This window comes from Heterocephalus glaber, unplaced genomic scaffold (genome assembly GCF_053883595.1).
Source record: "Heterocephalus glaber isolate CG9 unplaced genomic scaffold, H.glaber_assembly_v1.0 deba00000122, whole genome shotgun sequence".
NCBI classification, from domain to species: Eukaryota; Metazoa; Chordata; class Mammalia; order Rodentia; family Bathyergidae; genus Heterocephalus; species Heterocephalus glaber.
In genome coordinates this window covers 81,172,702-81,190,080 of record NW_028258138.1, presented here as the reverse complement: position 1 = coordinate 81,190,080, position 17,379 = coordinate 81,172,702, and the positions used below count along the sequence as shown (strand labels likewise).

Sequence of the window (17,379 nt, the reverse complement as noted above, 5' to 3'; positions counted from 1 at the left end):
TCACTTAATTAACAAACACCTCACTGCTGTAGGTACAGCACATTTCCTAGCATACAGATGAATAGAATAACAGTTTCTGGACTTCATGTTGAAGAGTTGTATGTTTCCTGGGGCCTTGGGCTTCAAGTGCAGAGCTGACCTATGCCCGAAGGAAGCCCAGTGGGAAACCGACAAGCTAAACCCCAAACATGGAGAAATATTTGTACAATGACATGTTCAGTATGATCCTAGACTTCACCATGTCATTCACTACAGTGACATTTTCCGGGAGTTGCAATAGTGCACAACAAAATAGGATGAGTGTCACGTGATACAGTCTACAAAGGAAATCATATATCTGACTTCTTAAATTTGTAGAAATTTGCATTTGTAATAAACATCACAGGAAAGTAAGTCATTCCTAAGCCATATCCTGAGCTTCTCTGGATTCCAAGTTTACAGTGGGAATACCTTTCATTAAACAAAAGACAGATACAAGTGAGCTCATATGATCCCAGAAAAATACTCTGCACTAGAGGAAGCAGCAATGGGTCTTCATTTTTCCTCTTATATTCATTTGATGGGGGGTCAACAGCAGCTACAGTTTGCCACTGAGGTGATTCTTATATTTTCCCTCCGCTGGCCTTCAGCTCCGGCTGCTGGAGGAAAGCCTCATTGATTTGGGGGCAGTTGGTGTGGCAGGTGCAGGTGCTGATGACCATGACTGGCTCTGGACGGCCTGCCCCAGTGAGCACTGCAACTCCACCTGGACAGTTTTGCTGTTGTAGGGGGGTGCAGCTCTGGCCGTCGCTGCAGACCCCGCAAAACCTGGGCTTGCAGGTGAGCAGGTGGGTGCAGTTCGCGGACTGCAGGTGGATGGCAGAGTGATTTCTCCATCCAGAGGCACCTTTTTCCCTTGTTCTCCAGGGGCTGCTCGGGCTACACTTCTCAGGGCCACACCATGCAGAGCTGGGTCTGCTTCGCCATGTCACACTGATGGTTCCTATTGGTGACCCAGCTGGAGAGGCCCATGCCACAGCTCCTGGAGCATGTGCTGCACTCCATGGTCTGCTCGATGCAGTTGATGCTGGAGTCAGAGACTTCATTCCCACTGTGGCTTCTGGCCTGTAGTCTGGAAGGGCGAGGCTTCCCAGGGTCCCCTCCTCATTTGGGCCACAAGTCCACTGCTCACAGCACTTTCTGGGAACCACCACTTTCCTGGGAGCCAGGCAGTTGGGCCCGGGCAGCCGCCTGTCCAGCTGGCAGCGAGGAACGCAGCCCACCTGCCCATCTCTGCAGGTGCAGTGGTCCTGGCAGTTGGGCTTGAACTTCTCCCCACTGTAGTGAATGACCCCATCGAACACGCACTTGTCTCCTTCTAGCACTGGCCCAGGAGGTGGGGGCTCAGGACGGCCAGGCAGAGGCTCCACTTTGCAGCCAGTGGCTCATGCTCTGCCTGTTATTTCTTTAAATATATTTTCTGCCACCCTCTGTTCAGAGATCCACTCACCACATACGAGGCCTCTTGAACCTGTCCACAGCTTATGGGGACTCTGGGCCTTTTCTTTTCTCCTCCCTCTTTTTCTTCTGCTTCACTTTGGGTTGTTTCATTGCTCTGTGTTTAAGTTCATTTTTCTTCCATACGGGCTGCTGTGCTACACATCTAAGCCATTTTGTTTTTCATATTAGATATTCTGTGTTCCATCTTAGGAAATTCAAATTTGCCCTTTTCATTTTCTGCCTCTGCTTAACCTTAGTAATTGTTTTGATGTAATTGACTGCCAATTTGAGTATCTGTATCCAGATTTGACGGACAAATTTTGCTTGATAGATTTCAGCCCTGATTGACAAATATTTTTCTTTATTAGGATGTGTTTGTGATGCATAATAATGACATTCGTCTTGAGAAATTAGTACGTATGCATACCACATCTTGATCCTTTCTATTTCACCCTCCCCTCCCTCCTTCTCTAGCTTGCTTTCCGGTCTCCACAGAGTCTAACTCCCCATTCCTTACCAACTCTCCTTTATGTTGCTCTTTAAATTATTTATATTTTAAGTCCCTCATATTGGGGAAATCATTCAATATTTAACTTTCTATGTCTGATATATTTCGCTTAGTATTATGAGCTCAAGATCCATTCATTTTCCTACAAATGACCCAAATTTACCCTTTTCATGGCTTAGTAGTACCCTATTTCTTTATCTGTCCATCTATTAATGGGTCACTACCCTAATTTAGCTACTGTGAGTTGTGCTGCTATAAACATGGGTATGCATGTGTCACTGTGATATGATGTATTTGCCTCTTTCAGGAAGATACCTAGAAGAGGTATAGCTGGGTAAAATTTAATTTTTTGTTTTAGTTTTTTGAGGGATCTCCATACTGAGTTGCATAGTGGTTGTACTGGTTTACATCCCTACCAACAAAGTGGAAGAGTTTGATATTTCTGAGCCCTTGATAAGAGCCATTCTTACCAGAATAAGGTAAAAACCTCAGCACTGTTTTGGTTCATATTTCTCTATTTGCCAAAGACACTGAACATTTCTTTTCATGTGCTTGTCAGCCATTTGTACTTCCAGATTTCAATGGTCCATTTTTTGGTTAGGTCTTTTATTTGAATGGTCTAGTTATTGGGGTTCTTTATATATTCTAGATCTTATCCCTTTGTTGTGCAGAAGCTTTTAAATTTGATATAATTCCATTTGTTGATTCTTAGTATTATTTCTTGTGCAACCGGGTCCTGTTCAGAAAGACCTTGCCCATGCCTGTGTCTTTAAGAGTTTTACCGAGTTTTTTCTTCCAGCAGACTCCATGTTTCTGTCTTTAGATCTAGGTCTTTGATCCATTTCAGTTTATTTTTACTACATGTAATTCACACACATTTAGATTCAATCTTCTGTCTGTGGATAACCAGTTTTCCCAGCACCATTTGTTAAAGAGGCTAAGTTCTGTCCAGCATGTATTGTTAGCTTCTTTGCCAAAACTAAGATGGCTAAAGGTACTTGGGGTTGTTTCTGCATTCACTGGTCCACTGGCCACCGTGTTTGCTCCTGTGTCAGAACCACTGTAGCTGTGCAGTAGAACTTGAAGTCTGTGACTGTGACGCCTCTTGCTTTGCTCTTGCTGCTCAAGGTTGTTTGGGCTATTCCAGTTCTCTTCTAGTTCCACATAAACTAGAGACTCGTCCTTTCTAGTTCTGTGAAAAACACTGAAATTACATTAAATCTATATATCATTTGTGGTAATTTTGACAATGTTGGTTCTGCCTGTCCAAGAGCGGGGAATGTCTTTCCATTTTCCAATGTCTTCTTCCTTCAACCTTTTTTTCCCAAACACTATAGTATACATTATAGAAGTGTTGCCTTCCTTTCTTAGGTTAATTCTAAAGTATTTTATTTTCTCTTGAAGCTATCATAAATGGGATTGTTTTCCTGATTCTTTCTCAGTGGGTTCATTTTTGCTGTATAGGAACACTACTGATTTTTGTGTGTTTACTTTGTATCCTGCTACTTTGCTGAATTTGTTTATTAGTTCTAAGACTCTTCAGGTGGAAGTTTTTGCATCTTCTATGTAAAGGATCGTGTCATCTGCAAGTCGAATCATCTTTTCAGTTCCATTGTGAGTATTGATGCAAAAATCCTCAACAAGACACTGGGAAACAGAATGCAACATATCATTCAAAAGATCTTACATCATGACTAAGTCAGCTTCATCTGAGGGATGCAGGAATGTTTCATCATACATGAATCAATAAATGTAATACACCACCTTAACAGAAGCAGGGACAGATCCACATGATTATCTCTGTAGATGCAGAAAAAGCCTCTAACAAAGTCCAACATCCATTTGTAACAGAAACTCTGAAGAAAACAGGTATGGAAGGACCTTATCATAATCCAATAAAAGTCATGTATGACAAACCGACAGCCAGCATCATACGAAATGGGAGAAAACTCAGAGCATCCCCTCAGGAACATGGCAAGGGTGTTCACTGTCCCTCTCTTGTTCAAAAGAGTGCTCAAAACATTAGCCAGAGCTATCAGGCAAGTGGAAGAAATAAAAGGGATTTGAATAGCGAAGGCAGAAGGCAAACCATTCTTCTTTGCAAATGATTGATAACTTTCAATCGGCTTTGGTTGGTAATTTTTCCCCTCATTATGCATCATATTTTTCCACTACTTTGCCTGCCTGGAAATTTTACATGGACAGCCAGACCTTGCAGATACATTCAGCATCCTTTATAAGTTCTTAACCTTTGCTCTCAATCTGATCATGGAAACACTTTGGTTCTTTGGATCTTGTGTTTAAATTATTTTTAATGGAAACAAAACAGAGCTGAGTGTCAGGCTCTCCATGCCCCACTGCAGAAGCAAGACTGTTTAATGTGTCCTGCCCACGAACTCGGGACTATTAGGCTTTCTGGTGGCCAGTGGACATTAGCACTCTGGCCCGGAGAGCACCGGCTGCTGTTCTGCTCCTTTGCTGCCCACTCTGCAGCTTGTCTGGGGCAGCCTCAGCACACGCACAGACGAGCCCTCGCTGGCTGACTCCAAGGTGACCAGACTGCTGCGCATCTGACGTTCTCTTCCCTTCCGCCCTCTTCCTTCCCAGCCTATGCTGACCTCTGGCTACCTTGGTCTCCTCAGACTTCCAGCTTGGCCCCTTCAGCCTGGGACCTCATGAACCCTGCCAGGGTCCCCTTCCTGGCCCGTGGCAGGGGGCAAGTGTCGTAGGAGCTGGGGGGAGCTCAGCGTCTCCTTGCTGTCTCCCAGGGCCAGGTTCTTCCGGACGCCTCACCACTGTGCTGCAAAGCAGTGCTTTGCGCATTCCTTGGCCATCAGATTCTATGTGCGAGGACACCTCTGGTCCCTGTTCCTCCTCACTGGACTATAAAGTCTGGAAACTTGAATTTAATTCATTAGCCAAAATTAAATAGCTTGAGAACCAACACCAGGCATCCAAGACAAAATATTATTTCTGTAGTTATTCGGCCCCAAAGTGCCCATCCAGGGGAGAGCAGGAGTCGTGGCCATTGCTGTGCTTTATGGCTACCAAGGCCCAGAGATGGCCGCTGAGAATGAGAGTCTGGAGGAAACGCCCGGCCAAGGCTGCCTGCACACACCCACCATGAGAGCTCTGCCTGTCGGGAAGGGGCAGTGCTGTCCACGCACCAGATGGGCCACGTCAGGCCGTGTAAACAGGACATAGGCCTGCACCTTGCAAGGCCAAGCAAGAAGGGCTCACCTGTACTCCAGCTGCAGTTCAGAGGTCGTCCTCCTGCTGAATGCCGCTGTTTCCCGTGGGTGGGGCGCACCTTTTCTCCTGGCAGTAATGGTGTCTGGAGTATATTCATTCATTGTTTCATAGGTATGTTCACAGTACATGATCTATATTTAATATATATTATTTTCAATGAAAAAGAAATTCAGATTTAAATCTGTTATACCCTGCCATGCATGCCATCCCTCTAGCTGTCTCTCTGACAGAATAGTGGTGATTTCTGAGTAAAGTCACACTCATAAGAACTTCCTTCTGCCTCGTTATAGAATACCAAAAATGCACGTCAAGATTTCCCTTAACATCAGTTCTTTGGGTCACCAGTTTTACTAACTTGGAGGCGCAGGTCTTTTACGGGGCGCTGATCATGGCTCACAGAGCTCTGTGCTGCTGCCTATGTGGGTTTTCACCTCCCGAGAAGCAGAGCGGGAGTGGAGCTGCCTGGCTTTACAAGCGGCTCTCACAAGCGGTTCTCGCAAGCGGACAGGAGATCCTCAAGGGTGTTTGTGCGAACTTTGAGGAACGACTCCACCCTGCTTATCCTGCCCTGGCATTCCGCCCTGTGAAGCAGGGTCACCCTGAAAATACAGTGTCTCATTAACAGCACGGCCTCTGTTTCCTTTTGGGTCCATTTACGTAACTTTCAAGCATTTTTTGTTTTGGATGTCATCTTTTGTTTGGGGGTCAAACCCCGGGCCCCACCCTTGCCAGGCATGAACTCTCCCATGGAGTCACATCACCAGCCCTCGGCCACTTTTTCTATAATGAAAGAAAAGGACAGTGATTTCTATGCTGCGGAGCTGCCCCATCTGTAGCTAATGCACACAAACCTCGTGACCCGGCAGCGCTCCAGGCAGCCCAGCCATGTGTCAGTCTGCGCTGGGCTCCGGGCTCGAAGCAAACCCAACCCTACTCGAAGTCCTCCTCACGTTACCGAGGTCCAGCCTGAGCAGAGGGCAGTGGGAGCCGGAGACGGGAAGAAGGAAGGAAAGAGAGTGCTGCTGAGGCAGGGTGGAGGTGAGCGAGCGGACACCAGCTGAGAGGTGTCTCCCGTGCTCCGGTGTTACTGTGAGAAAGCTGAAGCTCTGACAGTTACAGCAGAGCCAACTCTACCAGGGAGCCCGGTTGTGAGGCCTCATGTACTATGAGGTGTGATCACTAGTCACTTCAGCATTTAAATTTCTTTCAAAAAACTTTACAATAAAAGACATATTTCCATTAATCCTTCAGGATCCTCCCCTTGCTTGGAACACACTTAGCCCATCATTCTCACCATGCTGTGGAGCAGTGGGAGGCCTCTGTCTCAGTGCCTTGGGTTGTGCTGTCCAGCTGCCTCCACATCCTGAATTGACTGAACATGTTCCCCTTTCATGGTCATTTTGACTTTAGAAAAGAGCCAGAATCACACAGTGCCAAATCCAGTGCATAAGGAGGACTTGGCATTACGGTTTTATTTGACAGACATTGTCAGAAATGCTTTGCATTGATTCAAGATGTTGAGGGAGCCAGGACAGTGAAACTAAAGAGGACACTCACAGAAGAGGGCTCCAGAGCTGCTCCAGGAAGTGCCAAGAACTATGGGATGCGTGTGTTCAGAGCAAGGGGCGACTCACAAGAGGACCAGTGGCAGTGCATCTCTTATGTGATAAACTTTGTGAATTGAAAACATTCACCGTATTTAGTGATTAGGAAAGTGCTTTCTCCTCTGTCAGAATTCTTCCCTTGAAACTGCTGTTAACCTGAGCAAGTCAAGTGGGCACGAAGCTTGTGAAGAGAAAATGCAGTTGAAGTCATTTTCAACTTTAAGATCTGGTTTAAAAGCTCAGTTGTCTTAGGCCAGGGATTTACCTCAGTGATTCCGCTGCCTCCCTCGCAAGCACAAGGTCCCAAGTTCGATCCCTGCTACCAAAAAAAAAAAAAAAAGACATTCAGTTGTCTCTCTACTAGAGGTACTTTGAAGCCCTCCAGAGATTTGAATGCTAAGCCAATTTTAATTTTGGCTCACTTGTCACAGGTTAAAATGCGAGTTGTGGGATGTGGGTCTTCAGAGGATGGTGGCTGGCGGGGCTGCAGAGTCTGGTGTTCAGGACACAAGCCCAAGAGGCAGCAGCCCTCAAGGAGCGGCTGGGCCGGAGCCTTCTCTGGTCTCTACGTTATCACCCAAGGATGGACAAGCTGAGCTCAGGACAGGAGAGGGCTTTGAAGGGGATAAAGTGTTATGTCACCCAAGGCCTCCTTAGCGCCGCTCCGTGATCTGAACCCACCTGTTGCTCATTCTGATTCTGACATTTGATCTCCTGTCCTGCCCTGCAGCTAATAGAATCTTCCACACTTTTCCTAAAGGCAGGAGGTGGGCCCGGGGTTAGGGGCAACACGGCTCTGCATTGTCTCGTCTGAATGGGGACTTTGCCAGCTGCGGGATGTCCATGGCCCATGTGGAGACGCTGTTTTCTGAAGACTGCAGTCAGTCTGCGATGCCTCGCTTTATAACTTCTAATGACAGCGTCCTGTGCTGACTTCCCCAGTGAGAGGAGCAGGTCACAGGGTTAGGTGGGGGTTTTCAGGTCTGTCTCTGGTCACCTGCTGGAGTGTGGAGTGTGTGACAAAGCCCCTGAGGGCCCTGCTGTCGGGTGCCCGCTGCCCATGGTGCTGGGTGGGGGGACACAGCTCAGCACTGCTCCGTGTCATGCACAGCGGCCCCATCCATGGGCGTCACTCACCTGCCTCCTGTGCCCGGGCCCACTGTGCCAGCGCTGCCCTCAGCGTGGACAAGATGGAGTGACATGGCTGCATGGGAGAGACATCGGCCCAGGGGCTGGAAACCTGGGGTCCGGAGCCTCTGGATCTCAGGTGGGAAATGGCAGGAAAATCATGTCCCAGCGCAGTGAGGTTAGAATCAGAAGCAGTGCCAGGAAAGGCACCATAAGCTCAGTCCCGCCGCTTGAGGCTGGCTGCTTGGCCCCATGGCTGTGCCTGTCGCCACATTCACCCCCAGGCCAGCTGTGGTGTAGGCGGAGCTGGCTGGGCCCCATGTGCAGCCAGGTTGGACAGGGCCTGAACACACAGGAGCTGTCTTGGAGCCAGCTTGTTCAACACAACGATTAAAAACACACGCAGCACACAGGGACATCATAATCACAACCGGGAAGAGGAGACATGGAGAACAGCCGGGGAAAAGAGATCTGTTACATACAGAGAGAGAAAAATAATATAGGACAGCAGGGCTCTGTCAGGCGTGATGCAAACTTTAACACAACAGAGTGGCAGCTTCAAATTATTGAGAGAAAAACTGTCGAACTAGAATTCTATGTTCAGTGAAACTATCTTCTGAAAAGAAAGACTTCAAAATAGTTTACAGGAAAAAACTGCACACAAAGCTGAAAGTATTCCTGCACTACAAAATTATTAAAAGAAGTGCTCAGAGCAAAGGAAAATGATACTAGATGAACATACAGATGTATACAAAGGCAAAAAATAAATGACCGGTATGGGAAATAATAACTTCACTGGCAAGTAGAACCACCATTATGTTATTGTGTAGACTAAATTAGTTAATGTTTAAGAAAAAATGTTTATTCCCAGGTTTGTATCATGTGTAATCATTAGAACATGTGGTATCGATTACATGTCTGGGACAGAACTAGGAGTATGTCATTGTAAGAATCCTATACTGTGCATGGCAGCTCTAATATTTGTGAGCTGGTTATGATAATTTAAAGGTTTATATTATAAGCTCTAAAGCAGCCACTAAAATGAGAAAACAAAAATTACCTAAGAGGCCAACAAAGCAGATAAAATTCAAGGTAAAAATACTCTATAAATAAAAAGAGGTAAAAGTGGGCAAAATAACAAACAAGTACAAAATAATATACTAGAACCTTGGGGCCGGGGATTTAGCTCAGTGGCACTGCACCTGCTTCACAAGCACAAGGTCCTGAGTTCAATCCCCGGTACCCAAAAAAGAAAAAAAGAAAAAAAAAATAGAACCTAAATATGCCACCATGCACATTAACTATGAAGCATCTAAATATTTCCATTAAAAGACAGGGATTTGCAGATAGAGTAAAAGTGCAGGAGCCACCTGCATCCACCTGGCAGGGGTCACATCAGGTGTGAAGACGCACACAGGTGCAGTGCCTGTCGCACGGCCACTTGGAGCACTTCTCTTAACAACAGCAGAGTATGCGTATTTTCAGTGCACACAGAACTCCGAGTGGACGGCAAATAACACACAGGCGGACCTCGGGGCCTGGGCCCTCGGGGAAGGCAGGTAAAACCCGCGGGACTGCTGCGTGGAACAGTGTGGGGTTTGCTCCTCATTATTCTCTTCAGCCTTTTGTTGGACCAGTTGAGCATTTTTTATAGTTTAACTTGACCCGTTTGGTTGGGTTATTTATGTCTAACTATTTCATGGCTCAGTTGCTGCTTTAGGGTTTAGGGTGTGTCTTTTCACACTTAGCCTGCCAGCAATATTGATATCACAGCCCTACGCACTGGCACTGGGTGTGAGTGCTCTGACCGCCCTCGGGCCCTCCTGGGGTGGCTGACTCTTGGCAAGGGCTGCCTCTCCCTCTGGAGCGGTGGGGTATGGAATGATGCGACAGTGACTCACGTGGCCTCGGGAAGCGTGCACCGTGCTCACCCCTGCACAGCCCTTGGGTGAGCTCGGTGCGACTTCCCCTCCCTGCCTCCTGCCCTCAGCCATGAGTGTGCGTTTTCTTCTCGTCCTGACTGCCCAGTAAACCCCGGTGTGCTCTGGAGCCAATGGGGCCTGGGGGCCACAGGGCTGGAGCTTGACCTGGGGCGGAGCTCACCCCGGTCGGCTGTCAGCGCGCCGCTGGCCCTGTGGGGATGCTCACGCTGTCCTCGCAGGCCCCCCGTCCCAGGGAGGCATGGAGCGGGCTGGCACTGGCTGAGGACGCCGGCATGTCCCTCTCCCAGGGTCCCTGAGCCCCGTCTGCCGCCCCAAGGCTGTTACTGAGGGAAAATCTACTGTACCACTGACTAAGAGAGAAGGCGAGAGACGACCACCACCGAGAACATGGGCACTGCCTTTCTCACTTGGCTAATGCGAGGGTCAGATTTAACACACATTAAAGCGTTTCTCAATAATTAATTTAAACTTGATTATTTATGCTGTAGGGATCGAAACAACTAATCTAGTTTTATTTCTCAATTATAACTCAGTCTAAGGGATTGTAATAAAACTGAATGATCTGAACCAAAATTGTTTTGTAATACAAGAGTAAAATGCAGGAAATACTACATTTTTTAGAAACTTGAAGCCAGCATGGTGGCACACACCTGTAATTGCAGCACTGGGGAGGCTGAGACAGGAGGATCACTGTATAGTTCAGGGCCAGCCTGGACTGCCCAGTGAAACCCTGTCTCACACATAAGTAAATAAATAAAACTGAGTTGCTGTTTACATCTGTGAGCTGGCTTCTCAGGGAGTTAGAGGCTGCAGTGAGGCCGCAGTGGGACTTTGAGGGTGGTAGTCAGGAGAGTCTAGGAGCCAGCCCCGAGAAGGTGCTCTGTGGACAGTGGAGCATGTGGAATTGCTAGTATGTGACTCCGAGACCCACAGAATAGTGATCTCAAATGATTCAGGCCCAGTATAGCACCTTTCTTACATGCTTATCATTCATCTTCTTAAAGGAATTCTATCCCAGTCACCAGTACTACATATTCTATCGCTGAGGCTAAGAAGCACTGTTTTTAAAACTTGTGCTATGTTTACATTTGATCAAATTGGATTGCTTTGTTTTCATTATAAAAACTTTTGGAAGCTGAATACACTCACATGGGCATTTAGTAAATTTTTCATCCAGATGCTCATAATTATTCAACTTTGTTTTCCTGGTACACCTGAATGGCACGGGTCCCTATCCCAGACTGGCACCAATGGCAGGACATCACAGGTTTTCTCGAGGGTTTTGTTGTGTCTTGTGATGACCTGGCACCGTTTTCCTCCGTACTCCATCTCTTTGAATCTTCCATCACACATAGCGAGAGGTTTTCTTGTGCTGCTGCCAGGCCACTGGTGCCGGCACCTGGAGCAGGGGTTTGCTTAATGGCCTTGACCGAAGGCTGCACCCGACCCAAGTCGGTGTTGAGATAAAACCTGGTCAGGAAAGGAAAGCACTACAGCTCTTGTTGTGTTTCTGCAACTTCCTGGGAGTTTCTTAGGACAGTGGCCGAGCACCTTCTCTGGCAATGAACGACGAGGAGAACTGAGAGAAAGGCCAAGCTAGGGACCTTGAGGGGAGCTGAGTGATTGTATTTTCTTGACAGAGAGAAATTCCAGCTATTTATTGAATTTAAACCTTTTTTCTCTTGCAAGAAACATTGATAAGCTCTTTAGGGGTCTCTTACATGGGAGAGGAGGCTTTTCTGTGTGTTGTTTTGTAGATGTACTTGGGAGAAAGACTAAAATATTGCTAGATGCCACATGCATTCTTAGGTGTTGGATCTGCCCCCTGAGAAGTCAGTGCGATCCGCAGAGGTTTGCAATTCCTGGTTAGAATAAAGTTCAATGCAGTAAGTGTGATAACTAGCTGAATGTGCAGGTACAAAGATAAACAATGCACATTTTCTGGGGCCTTTTAGCAGAGGTATGTGTGCACACCTCTATGTAAATGTGCATCACCACTCAACCTGGCCAGTCCTCTTTTAATAGTCAGTTTGATTAAAATATTTCATAAGCACATAAAGATATATACACCGGGTATTCTGTGTTGTACTGCACAGCAAAGAATTGAAAACCACTGCTGGGAATGCAGGGCGCCTGTAACCCTAACACCCTGGGAGACTGAGGCAGAAGGATCACAGTTTGAGCCCTGCCTGAGCAACTCAGCAACTTAGCAAGTTCCTGTCTTAAAAGAATTAAAGAGGCCAGGTTGAAGCTCAGCCCAAAGGCCCTGGGCTCAGTGCCTAGTACTGAAAAAAGAAATGAAAGAGACAAATGCCGAGAGCTTCAGGAAAGGATGAGCAATGCCGAAACAGCTGTTCCTCTCCTGGGCCTGGCCTAGGAGGCCTCCATCTGCCCGTTTCCCCAGGTTTCCTTCCTTCTCGCTGTTCCTGGGGACTGGACCCTGTAGCAGCCCTGTCCGGGCTCCGCTGCCAGGCACAGTGCAGCCCAGAGCCGCACTATGGGAGCTGGAGGCCCAGGAGCCCAGCCTCTCCTCCCTGCTGGGCCCGCAGCTCCAGGCGCAGGCCTCCAGGACGCCAGCTCTGGGTGGAGACCTCTGTGGTCTGCTGTCCTTTCCTCTCCTCCCTGGAGCTCTGTCCCGATTCTGGGCCCTGTCCCTCCACAAGAAGCAGCTTCCTGCTGGCATTAAGTTCTGGGGTCCTTTACTCTCTGTCTGCCCCCAGCCGTCTGCACAGTGCAAGCGGCTTCCGTTCTGATTCCCCAGCGTGGTTTCTGGTAGAGACTGCTGACCAAATAAATCCATGTACACAGTGTCCTTTCTCCTACTGCAGGCGAGGCTGCTGCTTTCCCCCTTGCTGCTTTGGAGCTACGAGGGGAGACGTCTCCTTTCCCACCCTAATTATGCTTCATGTTAGGGGGTTCATGAGAATGCCGCAACATTCACACACTCTAAGTATGAATCTGGCTTTGTTCATTCAGCATCATCTTTGAGCTTTATCCATTTTGTGTCTCAGGAGGTGGTTTTCTTTGATTAACGAGCAGTGTTCCATTGTGCGGTTACACTGCACTTTGTTTCCCCGTTTTCCTACTGGATGACTTGGCTGATTCCACTCTTTGGATATGACGAGTAACCTGCTTGAGCCCTGGGTCTTAACTGACAATGGAAGTGCTTCTCCGTGATGTAATTTGTTCCATGCTTAGATAACCTCTGTGACCATAACCACTGCGGGAGAGCTTACGTCCAGTTCTAATTACACGTGTAAAGTCATATATATGCACACACACACACACATACAGAACCATATGTGTACACATGTACAACTGTGTCTGCCTCCATCCTATGGGTGCAGTAAATCGAAATGTAAGTACATATGTGATCTGGTCCTGTGCACACATAAGCACATAAGTGTACATGGATACAGTCGTGCACTGCTTAGTACCAGGGCTATGCTCTGTGAAATGCATCAAATGTGGCTGTGTTGTGTAAACATCATCGTGCGTACTTTACACCAACTGAGATGCCACTGTGTCACTGAGCACTGAAGTCTTAGAGACAGCTGTCGTGTGTGGCCTCTGGCTGCCAAAGGGGGGTATGTAGTGCATAACTGTATGTAAAAGTGCATGAAATTTAAAAATTTTAATCACTTCTAATCATTTCAAGATATTTTTCTCCTGATGATCAGTACTAAAAATTCCTACAGTTTGAAATATATTCTTAATACTGTTATTAATTACATAAGATTTCAGTATACATTAATTTTTAACCAATTTTGTGTGTCTTGATAACTGAGTTAATAAATTTTTTCATATATACCTTAGATACCATTTGAATACATTTGAGTTAAATAATTAGCTAAATTGGTTAGCTGTAATGAAAAGCCTACTAGGTGGTTAGCACAGCTGCATTACACACACTGTCTTTAGTACTCTTAAAAGCTAGTTGGCCACTTCTGACCTCTCTGTTTGGGTCTGGGGCTTCCATATAGCTGAGTAATTTCCCCAAGCATACTGCTAGTTAGCGACTCAGATGGAATTCGAATCGAGCAGGTATTTTTCAGATTGTTCTGTTTTTCATTTACGTCTCACACACTGACCTTAAAGGCAGAATGTGGAAAGGCGTAACCTGGGCTGTGAATCCCAGGCCTTGGACAGCGAGGCCAGAGCAGGACAAATACGCGGCCACACCACTGCCCGTGCCCTCGCTCCACACTACAGCCCAAGGGGCACCTCTCTCTCCCCAGGCATGCGCAGATAAGCAAAGAACCAGGTCACCACTGAGAGAAGGACCAGATGTGAGAACATAAATCTCATATGAAAACATCTAATGAATGTCAAAAAAATATTCACAGTTGATCTTATTTCCAGCTTCAAGGGCCCAATTTCAACTGCAGTAGTTTTGCCCCTAGTGCACATGCATATTTGTAACATTTAATACGGTACAAAAATGAGGAGCAAACTTACTTTAACCTGCGATATTTCTCTTATTTGTCCAGTAAACATTTTTTGATTAACTGCTCGTTGCAGGTACTGGGGACTGGGAAATGAAAAAAAAAAAAAACCCATCGAGAGCTCCTGGGAACTTTAAACAAGAGAGAGGGCATTTCTGCCCGGGACTGGAAAGAGGCCAGCGTCACCCGGGAGCAGAGTAGGGAAAAGGTCCTTACCTAAGACAGCCATGGACCAGAAAGGACACGGTGAGCCGCACTGTGGGAGCAGGAGCGCTTGGTTCCCCCAGGGACCCGGTGCCTCCCCTTTCCCACAGGTGCCTCCCACCTGACCCTGCTGATTGCTGACCTCTCTTCCTAGGCTGCTGATGGCAAACCTTTCAGAGCTTTCCCAGAGAAAGCAGCCCACTGCGCCACGTGTGCCATAGGTTCACCATCACTGCCCTCGACTATCTGTCTCTCTTTGCAGCAAAATTGGCACTAAGGGATTTGTCCAAACAAACGAGTTTTTTAATCTTTATTATTTTAGTAGTATTAATTACTTAATTTTATGTCTATGTGAAACTTTTATAATGTAATTTTAATATTTCAGGAATTGTTTCATATTATTAAAATTAAATATCACTATTTTATTAGTGTTTAATTTTAATATTAGTTTAATAATTCCAAACAACTAGTACAGTTAGTTTATTCTGCCACATTATTATCTGATGAGAAAGCATTGGATATCAAAATACAGGATTTTGAGGAGCTTGGACCTTGTTGTGGGGTCCAGGTGGTGCCGGGAATGGCTGGGTGCTGAAAAGACGTCTGAGGTCTGGGGTCCTGTGAGCTGCTGACACACAGGCTTCCTCCGTCAGCTGAAGCCCTGCAGCCTGACCCCCCCTCCCTCACCTTTGCTGACAGTAGTATCTCTTGTTCTTGTTCTTATCTTCATCTGTGTCATTGACTTATAGAATAGATTGGCAATGCGCAAATACTACAAAGAAAAATCTTGAGAAAATACAAGCAACAACAACAAAACAGTGCTGGAGAATGGTTTTTGGTTTTTGGTAATTAAATGATTCTGTTGCAGTGGTACCTCGGCTCACAGACTTCATTCTTTCCATGATTCTGGTTGCAAACTGAGTTGGATGAGGACCGAATCAAATTCAATGATTAAGTTCAATGTTGACCTTAAGAGGAAATTTGATTCGGTTCTGGTCCAATTTGGTGTGTGGCCAGAGTCCTGGAGAGAATTAACTTTGTGAACTGAGGTGTCACATATGGCTGGGAAAAGTTTTCCTCCATTGTCATTGAGTTTTGAACTTGGTTTTTCCATCTATTGTAATAAAATTCCAAAGTAATGGGGTTAGGGGTCTTGATTCAGTAACAAATGAGGCACCAATACTGCAACAAAGTGCATTAAATAATTCACAAGTCACTAGGAGGAAATTTGAAAGTTGAGTGTCTCGTAGTATTTCCATTTAGTGGGTCAGAGTCCAGGGACTTGAGCTGTAACTGGAGAATGACTGGCTCAGCATGGCTCTAGGAGTAGATTCTGTCTGATGGTTTCCTCAGTGCCCTGCCCTCCAGCCCAATTTCATCTGACTTATTATAATGATTAGAGATGTCTTAAAGCACATTTTTATTGTAACAGAAAACCGTAAAGAGTAAAACACACATTTTCACTAATTTTATCACTTACCCTGATATATAAATGTAAATGATACGCTGAGTGATAGAATAGTGATACCATTGCAGTTTATTTCAATGTATATACCTAGATATATTTATCATATTTAATATTTCTGGCATGAATATGCCTTTCAATAAAACAGTATAATACTAAAACATTACAGAATCTTATTTGTTACACTTAAAATATGTAGTCAGAAATTTTACACATTTTAATGAACAGGATTGTTTGTGGCGACAGTGTTTTCCCCCAGTGTTTCTCAGGAGTGAGCACCCATGGGCACCCGAACGGCCGCTTCCTGGCCACCTGTGGTCGTGTCTGAATCATTGCAGAAAGAGATTTTTCCATGGAAACCAGGAAATCGGATTTTTATGAACCTCAGGACACCCACAGATTTCTCTCCAAGTAGAGTGACACATCTCACAGTGGTTTAAATCTGCTGACTTGGGTAAGGAATATCTTTTCACTTTACCCAGAAGAGTATTCTATTTGACCGTGTCTAGGAAACTAAATCTACACATTTTTGCAGGGATACCATTTGCAAAGTTAGAAAAATTATCAAGAACTGAGTCATTTCATTTGGGTAGCTACCAAAAGAAAATTGGCCAAATACTGATTGGCTTCAAAGAGATACGGCACCTATGAATTAAAAACAAAATCAAAACAACACAACAACACACACACACACAATCTTGAATCCAGAAAGAAAAAATTTGTTCTTTTCATTTGGGAAGGAATGGAATATCTTATTCTGTAGGAACAGTACCAGTCCTCACTTTAACAATGAAAAAATGTAAAATTAGAAATGCAAACTACTCCTTAAAAGGGAATTATATTGATGATAATAACACAGGGCCAGCGATGTAGCTCAGTGGGGCAGCTCCCGCCCAGCAGGCGTGAGGCCCTGAATTCAATCCCTGGTACCAAAAAGGAAAACCACAAAGCAAATCTCTCAGTTCTCATGATACTTACTTTTTTAACCAGGAGCTTGTGCAGTGAAATAAGCAGCTGGATTCACTTGGTTGAGTGAACTAGGAGACTTGGCTAGCTAAGGAATCAGAATGGAAGTGGCTGAGCAGATGAGACTTAAGCCTGCACATTCTCTTTTTAGTGTACATGAGAGATTTTTTTCTCTTGTGTGTGTAAAGCTATATCTCTTGCTGTAAAACTCTACTTACTACAAAAGCTTCATGCAAAACTTTGTATTTTGATAAAAGTTAAGGTCTGTGGAACACATTTTAAATAGTTAAGAAATTCCAAAGAATAAATCAAGTAGAAGAAATAATGTTTGTGAACCAAGCTTATTTAAATCATTTCAGATATAAGCAAACAAAGTAAATTTACA

General features: G+C 45.6%; 1 protein-coding gene and 1 pseudogene across 9 annotated transcripts in view; one reads left to right on the top strand and one right to left on the bottom strand.

Moving 5' to 3' along the window:
• Nucleotides 1-17,379, top strand: part of Unc13c (unc-13 homolog C) — a 456,112-nt gene that overhangs the window by 223,653 nt on the left and 215,080 nt on the right. The window lies entirely within an intron of this gene.
• LOC106009540 (CCN family member 3-like) lies at nucleotides 603-10,188 on the bottom strand (annotated as a pseudogene).